At 45.2% G+C, this 26,671-nt stretch overlaps 1 long non-coding RNA gene across 9 annotated transcripts in view; it reads right to left on the reverse strand.

Moving 5' to 3' along the window:
- Nucleotides 1-9,360: 9,360 nt before the first annotated feature.
- Nucleotides 9,361-26,671, reverse strand: part of Gm30234 — a 55,182-nt gene continuing 37,871 nt past the window's right edge. For 2 of the 9 annotated variants that reach the window (XR_877910.2, XR_877904.1), the window contains exons 2-3: nucleotides 20,652-20,861; nucleotides 9,361-10,553 (exon numbers count right to left, since the gene is read on the reverse strand). This is a non-coding gene — a long non-coding RNA (predicted gene, 30234). Of the gene's footprint in view, nucleotides 10,554-20,651; nucleotides 20,862-23,052; nucleotides 23,335-24,911; nucleotides 25,297-25,664; nucleotides 25,946-26,178; nucleotides 26,247-26,671 lie in introns of those variants that run through there. The other 7 variants (XR_001782702.1, XR_877907.2, XR_001782701.1 and 4 more) reach the window with 7 other exon arrangements.

Consider the following 26,671-nt stretch of genomic DNA (forward strand, 5'->3'; position numbering starts at 1 on the left):
GAATGCCACGGGAGAGATGAGAGCTGTGCACCAGCAAGCCAAGCACAAGAGTTGCCAGCAAGCCACACAGAGCCAAGAGAGGGGTATGAACAGATTATCCCTCAAAGAAAAATAATTAAAAAATGACCTTGTAGCTACCTTGATCTTACAAGTCCAGACTCCAAAACTTTAGGACAGTAACTTTCAGGGTTTTTAGCCACCAGTTTGTGAGTTTGCTATGAAAGTTCTAGAAAACTAACATGAAGCAAGTTCTAAAAGTGTGTGCTTTGTAGCCTATTGTTTTGGACACCTGCCACTTATTTATTCTGATAACCAAGCTATCCATGGTGCTCAATGTCACTCCTGCCCCCCCTCCCGTTTTCAGTCTGTGTGGTCCAGGTGATATTTGAATCCCAAAGAGGACTGTGTGGCCCAGACACAAAACCACAATAATGGCTGCAGAGATGGCTAAGAAACGGGGACAACACAGTAAGGTTCGCATGATAAGGCTGGAATGGGACCTTGCTCTCATCTGCCAGGCCACAGCAATGGCAATGCTCCCAAGCTGCTGGTTCTGTGTGCAACCTTCCGGTGGTACCAAGGCAGCAGAAGGAAGCAAGGGCAAAAGGGAGAAGCAGAGCTCTTCCAGCAACTGAGCCCTGAGCCTGCTGGGCCTTGGACCACATCTCCCATTACACTTTTCAGATGTCAGCCACAATTTTCCTTTGGTTCTTAAGTCATTTTGACCTGGGTTTTCTGTCACTTGCAATCAAAAGTGCTGCTCCTGAATCATTTAGGTAATCATTTATGCACAGTTGGATTTTATGCATGCGTCACTACAGCTTTATTAGTAATTTTGAAGTAATAAATGAAAAAAGGTATAAAACAACATAGCATCCCATTTTCACAATAGCATGGCCTTAGATTTAGATACAAACTGTTACAGTGTAAATGCTTTTTCAGAATAAAAGCAAAATGTCTGGGAGCATTCATCTTGGGCTGGCAAGAACTGAAACAGTTTCTATGTTTCCTGCTCGTTTTCTATTCTTTTTTGTTTGTTTCTTCTTTTTACTTTTGTTTTTGTTTTTGTTTTGGGTTTTGTTTTTTTTGTTTTTTGTTTTTTTTGTTTTTTTTTGAGACAGGGTTTCTCTGTGTAGCCCTGGCTGTCCTGGAACTCACTCTATAGACCAGGCTGGCCTTGAACTCAGAAATCTGCCTGCCTCTGCCTCCCAAGTGCTGGGATTAAAGGTATGCACCAACTCTGTTTGTCTTGCTGTTGTTTCTCTTGTTTTTCCTCTTTTGTTTGTTTGTTTGTTTGTTTGTTTCTATGCTGGGGTTAAAGAAATATCAGGTAGTGGTGGCGTATGCCTTTAATCCTAACACTCAGGAGGGAGAAGCAGGCAGGTCTCTGAGTTCAAGACCAGCCTGGTCGACAGAGTGCATTCTATTCTAGTACAGTCAGGGATGTACAGAGAAATTCTGTCTCAAAAACCCAATTAAACAACAACAACCAAAGCATAGATAGATAGATAGATAGATAGATAGATAGATAGATAGATAGATAGATAGGCAGGCATGCAGACGGATAGGTCTGGCCAGAGAGATAGTTCACATGTGAAAGACATGTGCCTCAAAGGCAGACAACCTGAGTTTTATCCTGAAAGGAGGAGAAGATGAACCCTTCTAAGTTGTTCTCTGACCTCCACACACACCCAGTGACACACGCACATGCTCACACATAACATAAACTTTTTTTTTTGTAAGTAAAGGGCTAGGAATTTAGTTTGGTGGTATAGTACTAACCTTGTGCGCACAAGGCCCTGAGTTCAATCTCCACTGGTGTCCCCCCCCCCAAAAAAAGAGTAAGTGCCCCTCACTCTGCCATTCTCCTTGAGAGGCAGAATGGGAGAATTTTGCATCTTCCTGATCTAAGAGTTCCAATACATAGCGATTCTTCTGGATTCAAGTTGATAAAAGGATAATATCCTATCCATGTACTGAGACGGGGACCATGGCAAAATTCTTTCAATAAACTCCTACGTGAAAAGACTTTGAAACTGAAATATTTGCAGTAGGCAAAGTTAAAACACAGCTTCTGAGGATTTCTTTTAAGTTTCTCAAAGGTTTCTAAGTTTTCTAATAAGTTTGATGGTTCTAGGAGCAGCGATAGGTGAGGGAGGGCCTCACAAATTAATATAATATGATATCTCTCTCTCGCTCTCGCTTTCTCTCTCTCTTGTAAATGTAACTAAAAGATAGGCTTATGGTTACACCCTAGAGAGGAATGGGGGAAGAAAGCCAACTTTCAGAATTGCAGAGTCTGCCAAAACAATGTACTGTAAATTAGGGGTGGGAGAAACTGAGCGTTTGGCTCAGCTCGCAATCTACTCACCCTTTGTCTTCAGTGAAAACTGAACTCAGACCTTTTGATATCTGAGTTCCATTTGCTCTTGGCAAAGTTCAGCCCTCTGGTTCGAATAATAAAAAAAAAAAAAAAAAAAAAAAAAAAAAAAAAAAAAATTTTTTTTTTAAACCTTATGAGGCCCACAGGGTTTCTTGGACATCGGATGCTTGAGTGAAGAGAGTAACGATGAGCTAAGTGTGAGCGAATCCCAAACACAGAGATGAAGTGTGTTCTGGAGAAACACAGCCCCCATACTGCGGGGAGTGTATTGTCTCTTCCTCTGGGGAGCATCGCGCTTTACAAAATTTTATCCTCTTCTCAAGAAGCCTTGAGTGGAGAGAGGGAGGACTTTGCCAAACACGAGGAAGGGAAGAGAGTACACTCAGCTGCTCATGATGGCGACTTCCGCCATGACGGCCACTTCCGCAGTCCCTTCCTGGTTACATTTGGACGCATGGCTGTGAGCAGAGGTAATATGCCAAGAGGAAGAGATCAGGAGACCATTTCCAGCCCTTGTTCTGTCACTACATGGAAAGATCGCTTTAAAGCAGGCAACAGCGCTTCTCTTCCCTGATACCCTAAGGGGTTTACTCCTTGAACCATTGGAGAACTTCCGTGTAGCTGTCAAGACCTATGCAGAGAAGCCAGAGTTGGGAGCAGTGTTCTGCGTGGGCCTTCACTGGATGCTCCTCTAACAGCTTCCTTGAGGAAATGGTCACATAGCCTTCAATTACCCTATTTACGTTGTGCAGCTCAGTGGCTTTGCAATATTCACAGCCATTACCACAGGCAATTTTAGGCAATCTTCTCCATAATCGTACCCTTTGCATTCACTTCCCATGCCCCGCCCTCATTTTCTGTACCCTAGGCAACTACTAATCTTTCTATATCAGTTTACCCCATCTATGGATCGGACATAAATGATATTGGATAACAGAGAGTTTTTAACTGGCCCTTTTCATTGAATAGGTCAGGCGGGTTTTGGTGTGTGCTTTGTTTTTTGTTTGTTTTTCATTTCTTGTAAGTGTCTGTGGTAGGGTATGTATGCATGAGTGGAAATTCTTCTGTATTAGTCAGGGTTCTCTAGAGTCACAGAACTTATGGATAATTTCTAAATAGTAAAGGAATTTATTGATGACTTACAGTCGGCAGCCGAATTCCCAACAATTGTTCAGTCGCAGCTGTGAATGGAAGTCCAAGGATCTAGTAGTTACTCAGTCTCACGCAGCAAGCAGGCGAAGGAGCAAGAGCAAGAACTAGACTCCCTTCTTCCAATGTCCTTATATTGTCTCCAGCAGAAGGTGTAGCCCAGATTAAAGGTGTGTTCCACCACACCTTTAATCCCAGATGAAAGGCATAGCCCAGATTAAAGGTGTGTTCCTTAACTCGGAGATTCAATCTTCTGGAATCCATAGCCACTATGGCTCAAGATCTTCAAACCAAGATCCAGATAAGGATCTCCAAGCCTCCAGATAAGGGTCACTGGTGAGCCTTCCAATTCCGGATTGTAGTTCATTCCAAATATTGTCAAGTTGACAACCAGGAATAGCCACTACATCTTCTAAAGGCCAGAAGAGGGCATCAGTTCTCCTAGAGCAAGACTTCCAGGTGATTGTGAACACCCTAAGATGGCGATTTTAAGTTTACCCATGTTGCAACACGTACCAGTTAATTCTCTCTCTCTTTTTTTTTTTTCATATGTGCTAAATAATATCCCACACAACTAGGAATAATCTTTCACCAGTGGGTGGACGTTTTTGAAGTTCCTAGTTTGGGGTATATAAATGTAGTGGTTTGAGTGAGCACGGACCCCATAAGCTCAGGTTCGGTACCCAGTTGTTTGGATGGGTTTAAGAGGTGTGATCATGATGGAGGAAAGGCTTTGACATTTCAAAGCCTTGCTGGGCAGTGCTGGTACACGCCTTTAATCCACCTGCCTCTGCCTCCCAAATGCTGGGATTAAAGGTGTGTGACACCACTGCCTGACTCATCAACAGGATAAACATCCCCTCTGCCTGTCATCCCTCTGCCCACTTTCTTTTACTAGATAGGACACTGTGTGGAGATAGCCCTGGGGCTAATTATAGTTGATGTTAATTCCATTCTCCTATGAGGGGCAGAGGCAGGTGGATTTCTAGGTTCCAGGCCAGCCTGGTCTACAGAGTGAGTTCCAGACAGCCAGGGCTATGCAGAGAAACCCTGGAGAGAGAGAGAGAGGAAGAGAGAGAGAGAGCCAAAGCCTCTCACCACTCCCAGTGGCCGAGCTCTGATTCCTGCTTGCAAGTAAAGATGTGAACTCTCAGCTTACTACCATGCAGGCCACCATGCCTGCCGCGTCCCTGCCATGATGGGCTCCGCTCCATCTGATAACCTCAGCCTAAAGAAGGCCTTCCTTCCAGTCTTGCCTCGGTCAGTACACTTTATCATGGCAATAGAAAAGTAACACGGCTGGTACTGAGACTCATTTACAGCTTTTTATTTGCACATGTATTTTCATAGTTTTAAGTAGAAAGCTGGGAGGCGAAATGTTAATCGCGTGGCCATGCCACTTAACTCTTTGAGGAAATGCTACTCTGTCTTCAAGGATGCTGAGGTCACTTCACATCCTCAGCACCACCCGGGAGCTCCAGCCTGTGTCCTCTCCAACACTCACTGTTGTCTTTCTTTCTAGCCATCCTGTGGGTATGAAGTAGAATCTCACAGTGGTTTTGTTTTCTATTTCCGTGACACTACTGACACGCAGCATTTTCTCATAAGCTTATTGACCGCACATGGATCTCTCCACAGGAAGATGTGTCTGTTCCAACTCTTTTTCCAATATCAAAGGCAGGATGCTCAGCACTGTTAGTGTCTTGTGAGTGTCAGAACTCTTGAATTGTGAGCCTTCCTTATACTCTAGATGCAAATCTCCTGCCAGGTATATGATCTGCAAAGAATCTGCTCCCATAAGTTGCTGTAGTTCATCGCAATTCAAGTTCTGAAGGGGCTGGAGATGGCTCAGTGGTGAAAAGCCTTGCTTCTCTTGCAGAGAACCTAGGTTTGGTCCTTAGCGCCCACCTGTGACTGCAGTTCCAGAGGATCTAATGCCCCCTTCTGGCCTCTACAGGCACCAGCATGCACGTGAAGCACACACACACACACACACACACACACACACACACACACACACACTAAAGTTAACAAACAAATCTTTAAATTCTGATTACACTGCAACACTTTAAAAGGAAGGTTTCTGTATCAAAAACCGATTATGTTCAGCTTCCTTTGAAAACTCAGGTGGCTTTGGTGACAGGCAGCACACAAGGAGCAGCCCCTCCCCCCAAGGAGAGGCAGACGGCCCTGAGGCTGCTAAGTGGGCTGCTAGTCTTCACCTGCCCCCATTTTGCCCAACATTTAATTTGTGACTCCTCCCCTGGGAGAATCTAACAAAACATGGCCTGGGCTTCAACTCTGCTGAAACTGTCCTTGCCGTCGCATGAAACAACTTCTTCAGAATGCTGTCACGGTTGGGGCTTGAACAAACTTCCTCCCAGCTTAGCAGCAACTAGCAAGTCCCCCACTCTTGCTATTTTGCAATTTTGGGTTTTTCAAGTCCTGGGGCTTGCAAGTACTGGGACTTGGCAGAACTTTGGCAGGACTGTGAGTACTGATGTCATGGGTGTCCCTTGCCACATGCAATCTCACTTCTAACTCAAACCAGCCAAACAAACAAATGGAACCGGAAAAACAGACCAACGGGTTGCTTGAGCTTCAAAACACTGCATTAAAATACTCAGAGAAAAATAAAACAGCTTAGTGCTTAGGCCTGCATCCAAGAGGAAAAATCACCATCTCTCATTATTAACCATCACTTGCCCTGATCACAGTTTGCCTGATAAAAAGCCCCCTCTTGAAATACATGGGGTGCTCCTAAAATATATAGATTAGTGGAATAGGAATAGTCATTCGTGTGTGTGTGTGTGTGTGTGTGTTTGTGTGTGTGGTATGTGAGCATATGGGGGGTGAGCAAGGGGGGGGGGAGTGAGCAGATTGCAGGGATACACCCACAGGTACACATGGAACCCAAGGAGAATGCTGTGTGTCCTGTTCTCTCTCCACCTTATTCCCTTGAGACAGAGTCTCACTGAACCCAGAGCTAACCTGACTGCTAGCAAACCTAGACGATCCTGCTGCCTCTGCTCCCCACACTGTTGGGGTCACAGTGGTATGCAGCCATGCCTGGCTCCTTATGTGGGTGCTGGGGATTTTGAACTGCAAGCTCATCCCTGCCCCATTGCCCACGCCTTATCCGTAACGCTCATTCCCCTTTCTCACTAGCCTTTATCTGCTTTATGTATCTCTTGCTTCTCTTAGATTTTTTTTTTTAATCCTTGTGTTTCTTTTAGACACAGCTTGATTGGGTTGGATACTGTACAGTGCAGCCACTGTATGAGTGCAATTCCGTGGGGTTTGTGTGTTTGCAGAATTGCACAATCATCACCACAGTCCATTTTGGAGATTTTTTTACCACCATAAAAACATTTTTTTAAAGATTTTTTTATTTATTTATTATATGTAGGTACACTTGTCGATGTCTTCAGACACACCAGAAGAGGGTGTCAGAGGGTGTCAAATTTCATTACAGATGGTTGTAAGCCACCATGTGGTTGCTAGGATTTGAACTCAGGACCTCTGGAAGAGCAGTAAGTGCTCTTAACCGCTGAGCCATCTCTCCAGCTCCATAAAAACATTTACATCCTTTAGCATAACTCTTCATTTTCTTCACCCTTCCCAGCCCTGAGCATCCCGAGTCCTGCTTTCTCTCTTTTTGCTGCTGCCTTGACTGTGCCATGCAAGCAACGCGTCGCTCTGTTTTTCACTTAGCATGGTGCTTCAGGATAGATGCATGCACAGCGTAGCATGGGCCAGCGCTACCTTTGTTGTAGAAGAATCCATTAACAGGCCACACCCCTTTTGTGGGGTTCACTTCATTTCTTTGTGTTTATGTTGTTTTTGTTGTGTGTTCAGGTGTGTACACACTGGCGTGTGTATGCCAGAATATATGTACAGAGGTCAGAGGACGACCTTTTTTGTTGTTGTTTTTGTTTTGTTTTGTTGTTTTGGGTTTTTTGTTGTTGTTGGTGGTGGTGGTGGTTTTTTGAGACAGGGTTTCTCTGTGTAGCCCTGGCTGTCCTGGAACTCACTTTGTAGACCAGGCTGGCCTCAAACTCAGAAATCCACCTGCCTCTGCCTCCCGAGTGCTGGGATTAAAGGTGTGTGCCACCATGCCCAGCTCCCAGAGGGCAACTTTTGAAGTCAACTTTCTCCTTCTGCAGTGGGATCTGGGTATTGAACTTGGGACTTCAGACATGTGCCTGCAAGGGCTTTACCCACTGAGCCATCTTCTACAGTCTTTGTTTTACTGTATTTTTTGACACAGGGTCTTGCTGTGTAGTTGAGGCTAGCCTCAGACTCACTGAATAGCTTAGACTGACCTCAGATTCATAATCCTGCCTCAATCTACTATGTGCTGGGATTACAGAAACAAAACAGCACATGCAGCCATATTTTGTCTATTTATTCAAACAGACCTTAGAGTTTTTTTCTACTTTGGGGCCACTATGAACAGTGCTATTTGGGCATAACACATTTTAAAATCACATATTTCACTAGGGATGGAATTGCTGGATCGTGTCGTAATTCCGTGCTTAATATTCTGAGAAACTGACACAGTTTTCTAAAGTGACTGAGACAGTTTGCATTCCTAGCAGCCGATGGCTGAGGGGTCACTCTTTGTTGATACGAATCCCATCCTTCCATCCACAGTCCCGAGACTTCGGATGAAATTCCTAGTGGTATTTGCTATCGGGGAATCACAGTAGTGTTTTATTTTAGGGTGACCCTTATTTAGCCTCTCCTTCTAGGAAACCTATGAGGGGGAGGGAAGGAAACAGCCTTCAGAGACTTCCTTACAGTTTACAACCCAGTAAGTTTCCACGGGACAGAGTATGGAGTAAGCCTGCAATCTAAGAACCCAGTCTGGATACATCAAATGCAAACAAAATAGAGTTGAATTTAAACCACAAACACGGAATTTTGGAAGAAGAAGTCTAAGGATTCATTCTCTATCAGCTTCGTTTCACGGATTTTTTTAAAATCAAACCAAGAGACTCGTGTAAGCAGGACTGCACAGCTATTTATTATAGGACAAGACTGAGACCCGATCTTATCAGTCCCCAGTGAAATCCAAGACAGCTCTGCTCGGGAAACACGGAGCAGGAGCAGTAATCACTTCCAGGGCAAGGGCAACATACATAGACATGCACGAGAAAATTCAGAAAATTCCGGGGATAATGCATTCTAAAGCTGAAGCAGAAAGCTGGTAGCTGATTCTAGACAACGGTGTGTTGAAAGTGTGTTACTTTAAAAAAATGTTTTGTTTTGTTTGGTTTTAGATTTTGCTTAGAGGATAGATAGCTTTTAGTAGCACTTACCATTCTTGTAGAAGACCTGAGTTCAATTTCCAACACCCCTGTATCTGCAAAGCAGTCTATAACATTAGCTCCTAGGGAAACTATCGCCCTCTTCTGGCCTCCTTAGGTACTGCAGCCACATGCACATAAACACAGACACATGAACATCATTTAAAATCAATCTTTAAAAGAACTTTGCTTAGATAGTTGTGGCTTTGGCTTGGGGTATGATTTGTTCTCCTAGGGGTTTATAAATGTTAAGAAGTCGTGTGACCTTTAAAAAGGAGAACCTAAGAGAAATTTGGCAAATCATTTTGTACACCAATGTTAGTAGGGATTAAGGGTTCTGAGACCCTGGGAAGTTGTTGTAAGACCCTGACTCTCCCTACTTTCTTGTTTCCTGTCTCACCACAACATCCTGACTTGCCTACTGTCCTGCCAATGTGTCTGCCTACAGGCCATCAAGACAGCTCAGCAAAGGTATGCATGTGTTGAGCCTCTATAATTACAAGAAAGACAAAACTCTTAAAAAAAAACCCACAGTTTCTCGTATTTTATTATAAGAATAGAAATTTGACTAACACAGTTTGCCGATTCACAAAACAAAGTGATTTCATGGACCTCATGTCAAATGGATATCCAAAATACCCGTTGACATCGGGCCTATGGCTGCCGTTTAAACTGTGCATCGTGCAGAGGTGGGGGTGCTTCTCTGTGCTCACTTACAGGCTGGAGGCAGGAGAATCGGGATTTCAAGATCGTCCTCAGCTCCACAGTGAATCTGAGGGTAATCTGGGCTATGTGAGACTCTGTTTCAAAACCAAAAAAAACATTTAAAATTAAAATAAAACCATCTAGCGTAGAATAATACAGTCCAGTGTTGGCCCAGTAGGTTTGTGTGCTGCCCGACATGCCCACCTATTTCCTAGAACTTTCTGAATTTAGGACACTTCCCTAGATAATGGGACTTATGTGAGGTCTTGGTGCATCGGTTGACCTCGATACTCTTGCCATACAGAGCTCTGAGGGGGGCGGGGGGGGGGAGACAGAAGAAGAAAAAGTGGGAGAGAGGGAAACAGAGAGAAGAGCTATCAGCCAATGAACACACTGGCAACAAATCTTTGCCTGCTTGCAGGCCTGTCAGAGAAAACAGCAGCTTAAGGGCGGGCTCTGTGGGGCCTCCCTTTGGCCTACATTCACAAAATGAGCAGCAGGCCCAGCAAGACCTCTGCAGAGAAAGAAAGACAGCACGCTGCCCAAGTTCCCTCAAGGGAAGGTCTGGGAACAGTGTGCATCCTTTGAACCGAAACCCTTCACCTCCTCTCCTTCGAGAAGCTGGTTCCAGAAAGTGCTCTGCGGTGCCGCACGTCAGCCCCCCTCACCATCGCTAAATAATGGAGGGACGCCCAGGCCTGGCAACCCCACAACTCCTGTGCACTCCAGATCCTGTGCGGTGCAGCGGCCCTCAAAGCAAAGCCGGCCGCAGCCCGTCCAGTCCTTCACCCTCATGTAGGGTGTGTGACAGGATTACTGCCCATCCGTCCTCAGCTTTCTTTTGATCCTGGAAGTGACCAGAACTCTGCCTTCAGGAGGATCACAGGCCGGGAGAGGAGTTCTGAATGCCAGCTGCCTGGTTGATTCTTACTAGCCGTGAGTGCGTTGGTAACTTGTGTTTCCTCTCTCAGTGGTGTGAGGCAAGGAATGCCCAGCTCCAGAGGCTGTTAGAAAGACCAAAGAAAAGGAACCAGAAAAGCTCATTTTACTGTCTGGTGTACAGAAAGAACTCTGTTCCCATGAGAAAACAAAAACAAAAAAGACAAAACAAAAAAAAAAAAAAAAAACCCTCAAGTCTCTACATCTTGGTCAAGCATGCGATGTCACAGCAGGAGTCATCTTTGGAGACCATCTATTTGCCTGAACTTATGAGACAAGCAGTTTGCTCTCCCATGACGCAGAGGTGATGGCCCCGACCAGCGTGTGGTCCTATCAGTCTAAGGTTCCGTCAATGCCCTCATTGTAGGAGGCAAGGCACACCTGCACACACCAGCGTCCATTTGCCCCTCACCCCGGGGGCGGGTGGCCTTGCTGTTATGCTAAACAGTCACCTCTCCTGGATTGTTGGCTCGCTATTCAAACCAGCTTCGAGGCCCCGGGGTGAGGGTGGGAGGAGCTTCAGCTCAGGAAAAAAAAAAACAAACAAACAAAAAAAAACGCGTAGGAGCGCAAGCAAGAGCTACACTCTATACTCCCTCTCTTCGCCTGCAAGCCTTGGACCGGGAGGGGGACGGACAGCTCTGGGGTTAGCGTGCAGCACAGCTGTGAAAACAACCTGTCCCAGCTCTGTCACAAAGAGGCCCCAGCAGGTTTGCGACAGGGAGGAGTTCCCAGCCTAAACAGAGAGAGCCAAACAAAAAAGCTGCTGTTGTGTGACCTCAGCACAAGGAGGTCACCCACCTTCCTTTGAAGTTCACTGGGAGAGGGATCATGTGGGTGTAAATTAATGGGGGGAGGGAAATAACAGATTTTTTTAAAGAAAAACAACACTAAAGATTTTTCTCCGGGTTGGTAGATGGCTCAGTGGATACAGCGTTTGCTACGAAAAGCCAAATTTCAGATCCCCAGGACCCACACAACTGCCAGGTAGGCATGGTGACACACCTATAACTTCAGTGCGCTGGAGACAGGACAAGGGATCGCTGGAGCAAGCTAGCCAGCCAGACGTATCCTGTAGATGTGTTCTGTGTCTAAATGAGAGCCCCTGACTCGATAAGCAAGATAGAGAGTGACCGCGGAAGACTCTTCCTGTTAGCTCCCTCCTCCACACAAGAGGAGCATCCACAGGTGAACAGGCACATGTCCAAGCCCACGCACACATGGAAGAAAACATTGCCTCATATACCTAGCAGCTGAAAGGGGCTTAAGCTTTAGGATATACTGGCAAATGGAAAAATAAAATAAAATGAATTGTGGCATATACTATTAATAGTATAATGTCATTTAGTTTTCTTTTCTTTAAGGTAGACTTCTTCTTTTCTAATTATTTATTCAATGTATGTAAGTACACTGTCACTCTCTTCAGACACACCACAAGTGGACATCGGATTCCACTAGAGATGGATGTGATCTACTCGCTATTAGCTACTCAGGAAATAAAAGGCAGCTTATTTTGGTTCTGGTTCCAGAGGCCCCAGAGAAAAATTGGATGTCCCGTGCATTTGGGGCTCCATGCAGGCAGCACTTCATGGTGAAACCATCCAAGCCATTTGTTTGGAGGTTTTTGAGGCCCGCCTGGTTTCATTAGGGCTGCTTGCACGAGCGTGAGTGTGTGCTTATCTACAGATGAGTGTGCACACTCAACAGAAACACCTGCCCATGGCGTTCCTGTTCCTATGGCCAACGAAGACGTGAACACCTACCCGGCTGCCCCTACAAGGTACAGGCTACTTGCGTTTGCATAGCATCCAAAATGCCTGGCAAAAACGACTTTAGTGGGGAAGGATTCGTTTCGGCTGGTGGTTTTGGAAGGCTCGGTTTATGAACGCGTGGCTCTGTGATTCTCGGTTGTGAAGCAGAGCAACACGGCAGTGGAATCACAAGGCCAAGAAGCACTTTCACCTTGAAGCAGATCAGGAAATAGAGAAGTGGGACATGATACAACCAAGAATACACCCCAATGCCCTGCTTCTTCTACCCAGAGCCCAGCTAGCTCCTGAAGCCCTCAGACTGTCTCAGAACGGTACCACAAACCAGAGAGCTAGGCTTCAACCCACAGGCTTGAGGCAGACACTGCATGGTCAAGCTCGTGACAGCAGAATGGTTACGTGCACTGCTGTGGATCCACAGGGGCGAGAAATAAGAATAAGAAAACTCACTCTTACACATCGTCATGCCTGGACACGGTGAGTGGACGAGTCTGAGAGATGGGCCCTGGGACTAAAGAGAGCCTGGGTGCCTGAGTGATCCTCTCTCTATATATATATATATTTTTTTTTTTCTTACAATATATTCTGATTATGTTTCTCCTCCCCCTACTTCTCCCAGTTCTTCCCACCCATCCCTACCATATGGATACACACCCCTTCAGTCTCTTGCTAGAAAACAGACATCTAAATAATAATAATAAAATATGATAATATAAATCCAAGACAAATCAGAGCATGACAAAACAAATGAGAAAAAGAGCCAAAGAAGAAGCACAAGAAGCGTCCCTCTCAGGGCTGAGTCCTCCAAGTTCTCTTATTCTGCATCCTGTCTGGAGTGGATCTGTTTGTTCCCCTCTCCTGCAGGAGGTTTCTCTGGCGATGACTGAGCACGGCACAGATCTTTGAGAATAGCAGAATGCTGTTAGAAGTCATTTTATTGTTATGTGCCTCTAGCAGAACAGTAGTGTTTGGTTTCACCCTATGTCCCCAGCCTACCTAGTCTCAGGTTCTGTGCCCCTCAAGTGCTGAGTATGGGTTCCATCAATGGAGTAGACCTTAACTCAAATCAGATACTGGTTGGTTACTCCCTTAAGCTCTGTGTCAGTCATGATTGCACCAGTGTATCTTGCAAGCAGGCCACTCCTGTAAATGAAAGGATTTGTAGCTGAGTTGGTGGTTAACTTTCTTTCCTTTGGTCCATGCGGAGTCTTTCCAGGATCAAGACCACTAGCAGGAGTGAAGGCGATAAGCAGGCACCATCTTGTCTTCTCTGTGTTCAATAAATTGTGTAGTGTTCTCTTCATCAATAGAGCCTCACTGTCAGTTTATAGTGAGCAACCAATAGCCTGGCAATAGCCTGGGCTGTTTGGGGGTTCCCATGGGATCCATACACACACACACACATATATACATATATGTGTACATACTTGTATATATGTATATATATGGAAGCATCTACCACACACAAGATTTCCATACAACACCTCAAATGGCCCTTAGTTTTACTTCTCCTTCCTCCCGTATCCCCTCCATCCCCCCCCTTCTCCTTCCTACTTAACCTCCCACCCCAGTCCCCAATCCCCCAACCATCCATAATTATCTATCCTATTTCCTCTTCCTAGGGAGACACATCTCCTGGTCACCTCTAGTCCTTACTTTCTACCTAACTTCTGTGGTTATACAGGTTGTAGCTTGTTTATCAATGACTTACCAGCTAATGCTCACATATAGGATAATACAGCCCATGATTGTCATTCTGAGTCTAGGCTACTTTCCCAGGATGATGTTTTCTATCCATTCACCTTTCATCCATTCACCGTTCATCATTCACATTTCATGACTTCGTGCTCTTAACAGCCTAGTAACACTCCACTGTGTAAATGTACTGCTCTTTAAATCCATCCATTCATGGATGGACAACTAGGGTGTTTCCGAGTCTGACTATTAAGAATAGAGCAACAATGAACCTGGCTGACCCAGTGTCTCTGTGGTTAGATGAAGCATCCTTTGGGCATGTGCTCAAGAGTAGTATAGCTGGAACTTGCAATAGCTAGATTCTCATCTTCCTGAGGATCCACCACTTTGTCATAGTAACTGTATAACTTTGCACTCCCACCAGCAATGGATCAGTGTTCCCTTATCCCACATCCTTGCCAGTATGAGCTGTCATTTGTCTTTACTGATCTTGGCCATTCTGATCTGGGTAAGCTGAACTCTCAAAGTGGTTTTGACTCGAATCTCCCAGATGATTAATGATGTTGAACATTTCTTAGAAGGGCTTCTCAGACATTTGAGACTCCACTGCTGTGAACTCTCCGTTCAAATCTATGCCCCATTTTTAAATTGGATCATTTGTTTTCTTGATGTCCAGCTTTTTAAAAATATACTTTGGTTATTAGCTCACTATCAGATGTGGAATTGGTAAAAGTCGTTTTCCATTCTGCAGGCTGCTGATTTGCCCCGCTGGCAGTGTCCTTAGCAATACAAAAGCTTTTCCATGTCATGAGGTCCCTTTATTAATTGTTGCTCTCAATGCCTGTTATCAGTGTTCTGTTCAGAAAGTCTTTTCCTGTGCCAACGAGTTCAAGGCTATGATTTTCCCACTTTCTCTTCTTTCAGGGTCAGTGTATCTGGTTTTATGTTGAGGACTTTGAGTTTTGTGCGGGATGATAAGTACGGATCTATTTGCATTCTTCTACATACAGCCATACAATTTGACCTGCACCATTTGATAAAGATGTTGTCTTTTGGGTGGGGGGGGGTATGGGGGACTTTTGGGATAGCATTGGAAATGTAAATGAGGAAAATACCTAATAAAAATATTAAAAAAACAGAACACCAATAAAAAAAAAGATGTTGTCTTTTTTCCCCCAGTGTGTATTACTAACTTCTTTACCAAAATTCAGATGCCCATAGGTATGTGGATTTATGTCTGGGTCCTCAATTTGATTCCATTGATCAACATTTCTGTTTTTGTGCCAATTCCATGCTCGTTTTATTACTATATAGCTCAGTAGCAAGGATAGTGATACCTCTAGAAGTTCTTTCATCATCAGGAATGTTGTAGCTGTCTTGGCTGTTTTGTGTTGCTACATGAAGCTAAAAATTGTTCTTTTGGATTCTGTGAAGAACTGTGTTGGAATTTTGGTGAGGACTCTATTGAGTCTGCAGATTGCAGACTTGGTGAGGTGGCCGTTTTTACTATACTAACCCTACCAATCCATGAGGGTTCGTGACTTCTAATGGCATTCTTTCTTGAATGAGTCTTGTTGTAGGAATATATTAATTGGGTAAAATCTCATAACCCGTGCCCTTTTCTGTAGTTATATTTCAAGAGAAGAATACTTTAAGATGCTTTTAGAAGAAAATACAGGAGAAAAACCACAGACTGACTCTTTTCTTTCTTTCTTTCTCTCCCCCATTTTGTGTTTTGTTTTTTTCCTTTCTTTTTGCAATGCTAGGGATTAACTGAACAATGGGTCTTGCATATACTTAGCAAGAATTCAACCATTGAGCTACATCCCCAAATGTTGGTTGTTGTTGTTGTTGTTGTTGTTTTTCATTTTTCTCCTTGAGACAAGGTTGCACTACATTGCTCAAGATTCCTTGAACTGGGAATTCTCCTGCCTTAATCTCCTAACTTGCTGGAATTAAAGCCTCCACCACTGGGCCCAATTTAAAAGAGTATTGGATCTGGGCTTGAGATATAGCTCAATTGGTAGAAGCAAACTTGGCATGCATAAAGCCCAGGGTTTGATTCTCAGTCCCAACAAACCAAGTGTGGTAAGACATGTCTATAATCTTAGCACTTGAGGAGTAAGGCAAAAAAGGATTTTTTTTTTATTTCTTATATAAGATACATAAAACGTGTGTGTGTGTGTGTGTGTGTGTGTGTGTGTGTGTGTGTGTGTAGTTTTTGAGGCAGGATTTTGCTGTGTAACAACCCTGGCTGTCCTAGAACTCACTAGACCAGGCTCTGACCACGACCTCACGGAGATCCGTCTGCCTCTGTCTCCTTAGTGCTAGGATTAAAAGCAAGCACCACCATGCCCGGCCAAACACATATTCTTTTTAAAAAAAGTTTGATGAACTCAACTGCACAAAAATATCTTAGAAGGAAGCAGAAATAGCAACAGCAAACTTGCTGTAAACAGCGTAAGAAATTACATCATAACGTCGGCAGGTTCATTTTGGCAGGATCTGTGACACTCCCTTGTAAGCTGTATTCCTTGCATCCTTGTAACCACCCCTCTAAGACAATGCTAATTGAAACTAATATTTGAAGACATTCGGGCACTTGCCTACAGGCATTTCACTGTAGGAAGTAAGAGTCAAGTTCAAGAAGCAGTTGAACTCAGGAGGATCTGGCTTCTAAGAGTTTGTCAATAACCAAGGACACAGAAGGTTAGGGGTCTGAACTGAGGAGTAAGATTGGGGTCCAGCTTTCTTTCTCCACAGTGTTTTCAGATAGAGCAGGTAACTACAGTTATGGTGCCCAGTACTCTTAAACCAATGGCAGGCACAGCAGCAGTCCTGCACTCTGATTGGTCCTGGTCTCTGGAGGCGGCCCAACAGCTAAGCCAATCGAACTGCTGATCACAGCTCCTCCCACCTAAGGACCCTTCCCTTCCTCCTTAATCCAAGGTCAAGATGGATCGAAAATAGCGTGTCTTCCCTAGACTGTCCCGTGAAACTTTCCCCAAAGTGACTGTTCATTTTGCCCTGTCCAGCGTGGCGACCACTGAGTCGCGGATGACTGCAGGGATAAACATGACTAAAAGCTTCTGCCTGTGGCTAGCAGCTACCACACGGGACAGCACTACGTTGACGTTGTTTTGATTAGATTTCTTCCAGAGCTGAGTACAGCGGTTGATTGGTTTTTCTGTTTGACTTCTGTGAATCTTGTCTTTGGATGTGATCCATTAAGCATAAGAAAAGAATTAAAAACAAGGAAAGTCTACTTGTGTGGCCCAACGGATCAGTGCTGAGCCCAGAAGAGACTCATCACAACGAATTCCTATTAACAACAGTTTCTGGTTCAAAATAACAGAAGGAGAAAACACAGCCTAGGGCACTTGGAACCCTAAGTAGCAGATGTTCCGGCTTCAAGGTCCAGGTAGAATGTGGATTCCAGGAAGAAGCTAATAGCTTTATTGTGGAACAAGCCCTCACTTAGGACCCAGCTGAGGGCAGACATTAGTTCTGGCCAAGTATTCAGAGCCCTCTGTCATTCCCTATAATCCTCCTGCGGCTCAGTGCTGCCACAGCGTTCCACAGTACAGGTCCAAACCGGAATCTGGAGAGGCTCATATTCCAAAAGTCAGAGGGAGCGGCAATGCCTGGGGCACTAACTATGGGAATAGAGTATGGCTTGCCTGAAGGCCTTGAACTCTGATTCCCCGTAGGAAGGCCCACTGCACAGTGGCTGAGACTTTTTCTGAAGAGATAACAGACTAGCAGAAGGTGACAGAGCAGAAGCTGAGCTGGGGACACCTCTGACGTGGGCCCTATCACCAAACCTTGTCCCTTAGGGCCTGTACGGAAGTTGCTGTGAGACAGCAGTCGGGGTAGGGCAGTGCCAACTGGGGCACTATCAGCAACAGACAAAAGAGGCTGTAGGGGCCCCTGTGGCAAGAGGACACAGCAGTACAGGGCTAAGAAGACTATTAAAGAAAGGTTTCCTCTCAAGTCCCAGGTTTAATGGTGACTTTTAGACAGATGACAGTAATGTTACAAGACAAAGACAGGAATGAACTAGAGGTTGAGGGGCCCGGGTATCATGCCTCAGAGGTCTGTCTACACATTAAGCAGTCCAGGAAGTACTTGTGTACGGTATGGAGAGGCTCTGGCTCCTTTCCTTAGGGTAAGGTGAGAGATGAAGATAAAGAGAGATAGCCTCTATCACACAGGATGTCCCATCTGCGCCCAGAGGATGTCTCTAGGCTGGATCCGCTCGAACAGCAAAAGCAGGAACTTATCTGGCTCCTGAGCGCGTTACAGAAGACCCCCTGACATGGGATCAGTCCTTCCTGATCTGGGAAGAGGAAGAGAAAGAGTCTGGGGTTCTTATGCTGCATCTAACATGTCCCCACATCTGCGTCCCCCACCACATATACACACCTAGCCAAAGACAGGAGGTGAAATGTTCTGATAAAAAACGGGAGTGGGGGCAGTTGCCATCTCTCTGTAAGCCCCTTCAGGAGACAGGCCGGACTGAGCCTCCTTTCTTCTGCTTTCTTTCTCCTTCACCTCCAGGCTCCGCCTCTGCACATGGCTCCCCAGTGATTCCCCACTCACATCTCTCCTTCATCAATTGCTCGACAGACGCTATCGACCCTTAGATGCTGAATGGCGCGGAACCAACTAAGGGTCCATCTCTGTGATGTTCCTCTTTCAGGGACTTTTCTCATGAAGCTTTTCTGGCTGGTTTTGTGTGTCAACTTGACACAAAGCTGAAGTTATCACAGAGAAAGGAGCCTCCCTTGAGGAAATGCCTCCATGAGATCCAGCTGTTAGGCATTTTCTCCATTAGTGATCAAGAGGGGAGGGCTTAGGCCATTGTGGGTAGTGCCAGTCCTGGGTTCTATAAGAAAGCAGGTTGAGCAAGCCAAGGGAAGCAAGCCAGTAAGCAGCACCCCTCCATGGCCTCTGTATCAGCTCCTGCCTCCAGGTTCCTGCCCTGTGTGAGTTCCAGACCTGACTTCCTTTGGTGATAAACAGCAGTGTGGAAGTGTAAGCTGAATAAACCCTTTCCTCCCCAACTTGCTTCTTGGTCATGATGTTTGTACAGGAATAGAAACCCTGACTAAGACAGACACTTTGGGGCAGTTCTGAGTCACCCCTTCTTCCTCCCGTCCTTGTAGGGACCAGGTTCCCTTCTCATTCAGCACACACTACCCTGGGCTCTCACCTTAAACCCACTCACCTCCACCATTTTCAACTTCTACATAGATACCTTCAACCCAAATCTGATTTTTCTGAGTCCTAGTTCCTGAAACCTCAACAGCATTGTCCAAACATTCTTCAGGCATTCCAAATACAAGAGATCCAAAACACAAATTCTCTCTCCTCCTGAAATGCCATTTTCTCACTGTACTTTCACATACTTGGTATCAGTCTACTCACTAACAAAAACACAACTCCTAAAGAAAAAAACACACATCTCTCTCTCATCTCTCTGTGTGTCTGTCTGTCTCTCTCTTCTTTTTTTTTTTTTTAAGGTATACGCCTACTGCCTGACTCTTGCACAGTTTTAATTGGGTATTTTTTTTTTAAAGATTTATTTATTTGTTATATGTAAGTACACTGTAGCTGTCCTCAGATACTCCAGAAGAGGGCATCAGATTTCGTTATGGATGGTTGTGAGCCACCATGTGGTTGCTGGGATTTGAACTCAGGACCTTAGGAAGAGCAGTCAGTGCTCTTAACCACAGAGCCATCTCGCCAGCCCCCCCCCCTCTTCTTACACACACACACACACACACACACACACACACACGCCTCTGGAGAATGGTACCAGGCACACTGTCTCCCCTTGACCGAGAAGTTTGTTTTATGGTAGGTAGACATTTATCTCCCCACCATCCCTGCCCCACCCCATGAGAAGTGATACTCACTGGGAAAGAACCGCTGTCCATGTATAAACCCCCAGGGAGCTACTTTATTGCCCTGTGTGTAAATAGGATGGGAAAATTCTGAAAGCCATCAAGGAACACTCTAGAAGCCATTCTATGATCAATGGGCAGCAGATAAGACAAAATAAAGCAGAGATCCTGGAAATCTGAGAGCAAGAGAGAAGCTAGATCTTTGATAGCCTTGGCTGAACTACTACATCAAGCCTTGCCTGACAGACATGACCACTGGGGTTGTTAATAAATTCTTTGAGGAAGGGCTGGGGTGTAGTTTAATGGTAGACTACTTGCCTTAGTATACATGAGAGCTTGGGTTGGATCCCTAGTAACACAAAATAAATATATAAATATGTAATTTAAAAAATTTTAAAAAAACCCTTTTGACTTTAAGACGGTAGGAATTGAAACTATTACTTGCACCCTCAGTGACAAACTCACAATTAGATCCTCAGTATCCGTTGAAGTGAACTCATCCCTGAAAGGTCATTAGCTCTGCATTAGTTTCTGGAGACTGAAGCTCCGTGGTCTAGCTAAACTACGTTTATTCATGAAACTCCCTGATGTCATAGTTGTTTGTTTTAGAGTCCTGCAGGAATAGCAGGCCTCAGGAAGCACCTCAAATTTTATATACCATGATAGTAACTAGCTTTGCAGCTTACACATGAGCTGAGTCTTTATTTCAATTTCTCTGTCTCTAAATCCAGACGATCAAACACACTCCCTTCTCCCATCCCTGTGGTCATTGGTCGTAAAAAGTGTTTACCTTTTTGTGGGTTTGTTTTCCACATCAAGAAGCACACGCTGTGCCTCTGCAAAGCCTCCTCACCTTCTGAAGGGCAGCATCTCGTGAGAAACTTGTGAGAAGCCTCTGTGTTGGTTCTTAACGTTGAGAAAAATCTCCATTAAGGTGTCAGAATCAGAGGTCGAACTCCCACTCTGATGTCTCTTCTGCTCAGCTATTGGCTGTTGGCATCTTTATTTACCAATCAGAAATAAGGAGGCAATATTAGCATGAGAATACAAGCAACCTCCTGCCAACCCACTACACAGAGCATGTAGGCACATCTGCTGCTCCTCAGACCTGAGCTTGGCTCCCAGCACAAATGTTAGGAGACTGACAGACACCTGTAACTGCCTGTGCTTCCAGCTCCAGGCAATCTAACACCCTCTTCTGACCTCCACAGGCACCCACACACCCTGGCCTAGTCTAGCCACCCCTACCTACACCCCAAACTACCTCTAGGATTCTGCCAAGCCCCACTCTGCCTAACTGCCAGCCCACTGACCCCTACCATACCACATTCAACCCAACACAATCTACACCTACACTCCAGGCTTGCATAGGACTCACATCCTGGATACCAGCCCAGGCCACCAGATTTCATTCTACCTAAGCCATTTCTGACCTCTAGCTTCAACACACACACACACACACACACACACACACACACACACACACACACAAACACACCCTCTCTTGCACACATCCTAACCTGCTCTTGCTTATAGCAGAAGTCCACATGGCCAGATCTCATCGGAAACACACACACAACCAAACCAGTATGTCCCCTCCAAAATATCCCAGTCCTGTAGAACCGTTTGCCAATGAGAATTACCTGGATAGACCCCAGGAAACAAAATTTAAAGGAACAATCATAGACTTCATCAAAGAACTCAAGGGGTTTGAAGACGACATGAAGAAACTGCTCGAAGCAATGAAGGATGAAGGTCTTAAGGAGGATGAGTGCCCCAGTGGCACTCAAGAAAACACAGACCAGGCTGATGGAAACGGCAGAAAACCAATTCAAGGCTTAAAAATGGAATTCAATAAGGAGAAGGAATCGCTGAAGGGGCCTCAAGCTGAGTGAAGATGAAATTGAAAAGCCCAAAAACCACTACTAGAAAACTCGAAGGAAAGTTCACAGGTAGAAAGAGTCAAGGGGAAGAGAGGACAGGTCTCAGAGATAAGGAAAACCATCTAGACCAAATAAGCATGGAATATGAAAATTAAAGAGACATTAAATCTTCAACTCCATTCTACTTGCACTCTTTCTTTGAAAGATTTCTTTTTATTTTTAATCGTGTGTGTGTGTGTGTGTGTGTGTGTGTGTGTGTGTGTATAAGAGTGTGGAGAGGTCTGTGCATGTGCATCCAGGTGCCACTGAAACCAGAGGCACCAGACCTCCCCAGAGCTGTATTTACACATGGGTATGTGCCAACCAGCACGGGTGCTGAGGAATGAACTTGGGTTTGCTGCAAGAGGAACACATGCTTCGTTTTTAACCACTGAGCCATCTCTTCGGCCTCCCCATTCTCCTTTAGGGAATATCCACACCCAGCCCCTGTCCACACCGTTCAAATGAGGCTGAGCCCACTTCAAACCCTAATCCCTATCTTAGAGAGTGTAATAGAGCAAAGATGCAGCCCCAGCTAATCGAAAATCCATTGCCTGGAAACGGTGACTCTCCAGCAGGGATCCCAAGCCAATCCAAAGAGCCTTAGTCCTGGGACTTATGTTGAAGTCATTAAGGAAAGAAAACTGTTTTCACGGAAGGTGCTAAGATTTGAAGACACAGGCCTAAGGCTGCCAGGAGCCATTCATCACTCACTGAGAGACTCAACCTGTCAATGTCAATACAAAAAAAGAGCAGATGCTAGGGATGGATGTAGAGTCTAAGTCGCGAGGAATCCATTAGACAGAGCCTGCACTGCTGCACACCCATTTAGTCCACAAATCAATATCACCCTCCAGTCAGTCTCGCCCAGCATTTTGTTACATACATGAACAAATATAGATTCAAGGTTTGGATTCGCACAAAATAAATTGGAAACAAAATTGCTCTCGTCATAACACGTTTCTCCCTCGCATGTGATCTACTTTTGTGAGTGAAAGAGGAGAGTGAGCCAGCACCAGCAAGGGCTTGATCTCTGCTTCATGTCTCTAGAAGCGGGGAACTAGAATCTGAGCCTACTATTGTGTCTTGTCCCCAAGAGTCATCTGTTTTCACAAAGAAAAGGTTGATTAAAAAAAAAATTTTTTTTTTCATGAAGCTGGGTCTCATGTAGCCCAGGCTTGCCCCAAACTCTCTCCATAGCAGAACAGGAGCCTGACCTTCTGATCCGCGTTCCCAGCTGGGGATTGCAGGCGTAGACCACCACCATACCTGGCCTATAGGAAGACCTCTTTACCATGCTATCCCTTGTGTTCCGTCCATCTCTGCAGCTTCTAGGGTGTGTGCACGACTCTTCCCGTCGCAGCCTGTTCCTGCTCATAACCAATCTGCATTCCAAAGCACCCTGTCCCATTCACATCCGCACGACCCTGAGCAGCCAGAGATGATCACAGCACTCTGGTTTACAAAGCTTTAAAAGTCTGCCCTGCACCAGATCAGGGAAACCGGCTCCCTACCCTCCTCTTGTGAGGGCCAAATGGGATCACAAACAGGAAAGTACTTGGGAAGGCAAGCAAGTCTATTGATGCCAGATGTATTCTTACAAAGCCAAACCTAAGTACAGGGTGACCTTGATGTCACCCCCAGAGATGGGATACTTTACACATCAGTCCTGTTCACTCTCTTTTGCCCTGAGGAAAGTATGTGGGGCTTTCTCCAGCAAGGTTAAGCCTTGCATGTGTCTGACATCACCGTTTCCAGAAGGGACCCATCAGGAACAGAAGAGTGACACCTCCTTTATTCTTTAAGAACATCACTCTCAGATTACGTTCAACCCAGGCCAATCCAAACGTCAGAGGATAATTACAGAGCTGTCAGGATTCAAAATGTATAGGCAGCGTGGACATATGTGATGGTTTGTGGGGGGAAATGGATTCATCATGTGTGCAACCTATGGCCACAGATAAAACATCCTGACAATATTACACACTTGGGGGTGCAGGGCTGGGCGTCCAAGGTTGAAGGCAATGCTGTTATGACATTTTGGAAATTCCAGCGTCTGTGCTGAGCAGAAGCACAGGCTACAGCAGAGCCCCGTTCTGCATCTGTGCAGGGTCACAGAGAACCCACCCATTCCTCAACACGGAGTGCATTTTCTCGTTCCTCTCTGTGAAGTCATGAAGTTCGTTACAGGGCTGTTCCATAAAAATTTGACTGTGGTTTGTTTATAACAAGTTCCTGTGACAATAATAATAATAATAGTCCTTTCTGAGGTTCTTAAAACAACACAAATAACTTTATTTAGTTTTTAATTCCAAAACTGTAAGCAGAAAGATGAACAAACAAAAAAGTCTGCTTACTTCTCTCCAGATGGCCAAAATAAATGCCTGCCATGTGTGTTTGTATGTGTTTGTGTGTGTGTGTGTGTGTTCTCACTCAAGAGACTGTGGTATATGCATGCATGTCTGTATGTACGTATGTGTGCATGCACGCATATGTGTGTGTAGAAGTCAGAAGAGGAAAACACCTGGGGCTCTCTACATCCATCTCCTTCTTTCCCTCTTACTCCCTTGAAATAGTTCCTCGCTCTCTCTGAGTCTAGAGCATGTAATTTTTTATTTTTTTTTTTATTTTTATTTTTTAATCTGGCGATAACAATCTTCAGCAATCCTCCTGCCTCCGTCCACCCCAGCACTAGAGTTACTGTCGAGTGTGGCCACATCTGATTTTATTTTTTAAATGTGAGTGGCCTTGGGGATCTGAACTCAGGTCCTCATGGCTATACAACAGGTGCTTGTCACCCACTGAGTCACTTCCCCAGCCCCTAAAATATCTGGTCTTTCTGTCAGAGAGAAAGAGAGAACCTTGTATTCTGAAGTGCATTTGGTTTCTAGTTGGAAGAGACTAACGTGTGAAACTCTCACATAAAACGTGGAGCGTTCACAGAATGCACAGCTTCCTCCCACTCCATGTACTTCAGATCTCAGGGGGCTTCTTATGTAGGGGCTTTGACACATCTGCTATTTTAAACCTCACAACAGCTCAAACAGAGGAATAACTATCACACCCTCATTTACAGGGGGTGGCGTGGGGGTGGGGGGAATGGAGGCCTTGAAGACTGAATGGCTTACCCAGTTTCTAAGCAGGTGGTTTTGGCGTTAGGACTCGGAGGTTTCCACCAACACCACAGGCATTCAACCCGACATAGGCAGAGGGCACTTCTGCGTTATTCACTGGTCTCCAGGCATGTACCAGGCCCTGTGCCTAGCACTAGTGTGATGTGATAAGCAATATTTTTTTAAAGGTAGGCAGGCAGTGGCACAAGACGTTATGTCCAAAGCTCCAAGTTGGAACCAGAATGTGTTGGCATTTGAAATTTTGTTTCATGCTAAAATATGGATGTGAGGGACATGAAAACTCCCTTCCCTGGTGGGGATTGACCAGAACAAACAGACAGGGAGGGAGGCCTGTCTTAATCCGTGAGGTTAACTTGATCCCAGTAATGACGGTGGTTCACTGTAAAGACAGAGACAGGAAGAAGGAAGGTCAGCCAAGGAGGCAGAGCTCTCTGTGAACCAAGGAAAAACCAAACAACCAGACTGGTCCAGCTGGGCTTTAAAGAGCTTGGTCTGGGAACGGGACTGCCGCGGATCTTTTCCAGCAGCAGGCTAGCTCTGGACATCCCTAACTCGGGGCTCACAGGTCTCTGGTGTCTTGCGGTTGCCAGGACTCACCAGGACATAAAAACTTCATCCTCCCCCCCCCGCCCCCCCGCCTGCCCCATAATGCCCCTGTTGCTGCTAAGCAGTCCTCACTACCTTCTCCCCGCCAGAGCTACTTTTCAGGTCCTCTGCTGAGCCATGAGCCATGAGCCATGAGCTCACCTTTCTGCCTCACGCTCTCTGTGTGTCTTTTGGCATCTATTCCGCTGACTAATTCTCTCATGTGACGGGTTCGGACTCTTGAGGCAAAACATCTGGTCGGTGGATCTCATCACAGTTGGCTTTTCACACAGAACTTTTGCACCAGGCTCCCTGGTAGGCTGTAAACTGACCTGCGTACCAGCTGTCCTGCCCGCTCAAGGGCTCACTCGAGCGCTCATCAGCTGTAACTTTGGGGATGGAGATCTATATGGTCCTATGCAACAGAGCAAGACCACACCTACCTGTGTATAAGGAAGAGACTACTAGGCTGGGGCCATAGCTCTGTGGCAGAGTGCTTTCCTAAGGTTCTTAAAGCAACCGAGCTTATGGTTCCATCCCCAGTGATGAAAAACTGACAAATTAAAATTTTAAAACCTTAAGTACAGGCTTCCGCCTCTTCTTCTCCCCCGCCACGCCCCGCCCCCCTCCCCCTCCCCCCGCCCCCCGCCCCCGAGATTGGGTTTTTCTGCATAACCTTGGCTGGCTTAGAACTCTCCACGTAGACCAGACTGACCCCAAACTTGTGAACATGTTCTTGTCTCTGCCTTCTAGGATTATAAATATAATAAATATATAAATAAAATACATATGAAATGTATAAATTATCTATAAATGAACTAAATATATAAATAAATGTATAAATATCAATGTGCTAGAATTATAAATATACACCACCCAACCCGGACCTATTCTTTCATTCAAGAACAAGAGGGTTTTCAGATAAATTTCAAGATCCTCAGTTAAATCTGAATTTCTTTCTTTTCTTTTTTTTTTTTTTTTTTTTAGTTTTTTTTGTTTTTGTTTTTTGAGACAGGGTTTCTCTGTGTAGCCCTGGCTGTCCTGGAACTCACTCTGTAGACCAGGCTGGCCTCGAACTCAGAAATCCACCTGCCTCTGCCTCCCGAGTGCTGGGATTAAAGGCGTGTGCCACCACGCCTGACTGAATTTCTTTTTAAAATTTTTATTTT

The sequence above is a fragment of the Mus musculus genome, chromosome 19 (assembly GCF_000001635.26).
Source record: "Mus musculus strain C57BL/6J chromosome 19, GRCm38.p6 C57BL/6J".
Classification (NCBI taxonomy): domain Eukaryota; kingdom Metazoa; phylum Chordata; class Mammalia; order Rodentia; family Muridae; genus Mus; species Mus musculus.